The sequence below is a fragment of the Triticum dicoccoides genome, chromosome 4B (assembly GCF_002162155.2).
Source record: "Triticum dicoccoides isolate Atlit2015 ecotype Zavitan chromosome 4B, WEW_v2.0, whole genome shotgun sequence".
In the NCBI taxonomy this organism is placed as follows: domain Eukaryota; kingdom Viridiplantae; phylum Streptophyta; class Magnoliopsida; order Poales; family Poaceae; genus Triticum; species Triticum dicoccoides.
Window position 1 is genome coordinate 220989989 of NC_041387.1, and position 3272 is coordinate 220993260.

At 50.4% G+C, this 3272-nt stretch overlaps 1 protein-coding gene across 5 annotated transcripts in view; it reads right to left on the reverse strand.

Annotated features, from left to right (window-relative positions):
• LOC119295834 overlaps window positions 1-3272 on the reverse strand; it is a 36361-nt gene that overhangs the window by 3840 nt on the left and 29249 nt on the right. The window lies entirely within an intron of this gene.

The following is a 3272-nucleotide window of genomic DNA, read 5'->3' on the forward strand; positions in this document are numbered from 1 at the left end:
TATCTCTCTCAAACTGAGGGTGGGTCTACAACACTGAGTTTGGAAAGAAAAAAGCTGTGGTGGGCTCGAGTTCGTTCTTCATGAAGAAATCTGCTAGTTGGAGCTCAGAGGGCACAAACTGGAGAACCACAATCCGGTCTTGCACCTGCGATCGCATGTAAGAAGCATCCACACCAATGTGCTTGGTGAGCTCATGCTTCACAGGATCACGAGCAATGCTGATCGTGCCGGTGCCGAAGAGAGGGGAGTCGGTGCAGTAGTAGAAACCCCAAAATCATCAAGAAGCCACCGCAACAAAGTGACCACAGCTGTCAATGCTGCCATAGCCCTCAACTCAGCCTCAGCACTCCAACAGGAAACCGCTGTCTGTTTCTTAGTCTTCCAGGCAATCAAAGATGAACCAAGAAAAACACAATAGGCTGAAAGGGATCAACGATCACCATGATCACTAGCCCACGTGGCGTCAGAATACGCCTGAAGCTCCAAGGAACTCGAACAAGGAAAGAACAGGTGGCGAGAGGAGGTGCCACGAAGATATCGTAGAACCCAAAGTAGGTGGAAGTAGTGAAGCTGAGTAGGAGCGGAAACAGACTGACTCAAAATGCAGACAACATGAGAGATGTGGACAAAAGAAGGGGGCCTGCTAGGCGCCATCCAGCTGTAAAACGCCAGTTAACAGCCGCCTCCCCAACCATCCGATCTGGACGTCCCAAGCAACCGGATGAAGCGACAACGAGCTTTCTCTTAGTACTCTCTATCACAGTCGCAACACGTGATGCACGTAGCAGGGCTGTTAGCTTTTTTCCTCCCTATCGCAAGCCAACATCCGTCATATCACCAGCATCACCGCGGCAACGTCGGACACATCGTCCTCGCCGAAAGGGCGACCTCCGGATGCTGCAATACAAACATCGCTGTGGCCGTCGCAGCATTACCTTCACGCTTTGCTGGCCGACCAGCATCGTAGTAGCACTTCTGTCCACTCCCCAACAGCATCGTCGCTCGGTTGCCGTCCATCGTACCATCGCTCAGCACGTCGCCGACCACCGTCGCAGTCGCCCCACAACATCGTCACACGAACATGACCGCCTTGGCGGTCGACGTCGCAGCATCCCGATGGTCATTGCAGTAGCAGCATCGCCACGGTCGTCAACGCCGTCGCAGCATGCCTCGTCGAAGTGGCCGTTGAAGCATGTCATGCAACATCTGGTACTCACCTCGCAGCACCGGCGCTTCCTCCAGCAAGCTACCTCGCAGCATCCAATGCTTCCAGCGAGAGGCCTCGCAGCATACAGCTGTCTCTTCTTAGGACCGGCGCTCCCGCCAGCAAGCGTCCTTGCAGCATGAGATGTTTCTGGCGAGCGGCCTCGCAGCATCAGATGCTTCCGGCGAGCGGCCTCACAACATCTCAGGGAATCTCCCACCCAGCACGGACGCTCCCCTCGCCGTACACCGCCGCTGACCTCACAACATCCTGCCGTCGTAACTTATTCATCCACCGTCACAGCATCACCAGCTTGCAGCATCGACACCAGCCTACAGTGCTTGCTCGCAGCAGCCCGCCCCGCCGTTGCAGCACCGACGGCGTAGTTGCTTGCAACGTCGACGCCGAACTGTAGCACCCGCTCGCGGCAGCCATGGTGGCTCGGCACGCCGCCTTTGCAGCACCAACCAATCAAGTTCCCATAGGCCCCGAGAGTCACGTCGCCTAAGGACCAGTCCCCACCAGAAGCCCTGTGCATCGTGTTAAGCTTCATGCACTAGCCAATGCAACCAAAAGTCCGAACTGATGGAAAGGGCTAGTACAATCCACATATACTGTAACACCCCCTCTCACGTGTGACGGGGAAGACAAGTCAACACGTGCAACCGGAAGAGAGCGACGGCGCGCGAAACTCACGTATGACTCAAGAGGCCTCTACGTGGACACAAAGGGGGGCTATCAGCAATTTTTAAATAAATTGCGCAAACCAGGACTTGAACTCAAGACCTTAGCTCCGATACCATGTTAAGCCTCATGCACTAGCCAACACAACCAAAAGTCCGAACTGATGGAAAGGGCTAGTACAATCCACATATACTTTAACACATCGATCCTGAGCACAAGAGTCAGATTCAGGAATAATATGACAATCATGATCAACGATTTGACCGGCTGGCATAAGCTGCATAGTCAATTTGGGAACATGAGACACAGTGGGAACATTAAAGACTAAGTAGAAAGAGTAAGTGAGGTGCCATCGGCTGTGTGAACACGGAGACGTGCATCAGGAGGGCTGAGTCCAGTGAGACATGAAGAGTCCGGTGTCATGTGAAAGGAAGCACCAGTCGAGAAACCATGGAGATGATATACCAGGAGGTGGTGGTGGTGCGGAACCACAAGCACTAGAAGCAGAACCGTATGGCGAGGACGAGGCAGAGGCAACCAGTCGACGAAACAAAGCAATAATCTCCTGCTCAGTGGCAGAGATCTGCTGAGGGCCTGGCTGAGAAGAGTCGATAGGAGGGGTCCTGGATGGAGATCGAGAAGGGGAGGGGCAGGCCACGCCTAGGACAGCTTGACGCCGGCGGCCATACAGCAACCCAGGGGTGGCAGCTGGGAAACCCTATCCTGTCTGATATCATGTTAGAGTGTGATGAAATGGACCTTAGTATTGCTATGGGCCAAACAGGCCAGATATATACAAGGTACATATGTACATATACCCCACAGAAGGGAATAACTACACAGCCGTGTACACAGCACTATTACACTTGACATGGAGAACATACTACACCACTCTGCTAGTTCAAGCCAATATACGCAAAATGCAAACATGTGTTTTTTTCCAACAGAAATTCAAGACACTTCATCCAAAGTGTTTAGTAATAAGAGATAAATACAGAAAGTATGCAATATATGCATAAATACTTCAATTTGTATAGTAATAAGAAATTGTAATCGCAGCCACGAAAATAGTGGAAGTGGAAGCATGGGGGTATGCTTAAATATTGGCTTGTTTTGCTCTAGAATACCGAGGAAAAGAAGTATTGTACAGCATGTTTAAGAACAAGGCAGCCGCTAGAGCATCCTTGAAAAAGTAGAGTACCTTCTAACAATAAAACCATTACACAAAATACAATGGAACTACAGACGTATAATTTTCTGTGTAGAAGTAATTTGCACCGAGTTAAATAATAATTTACAATATCACAAACATAAAACAATTATAGAGACTATAGACTAAGAACTTAAAGTTGTTCTTCTCAAGATACTTTCAATCGTTCAAATA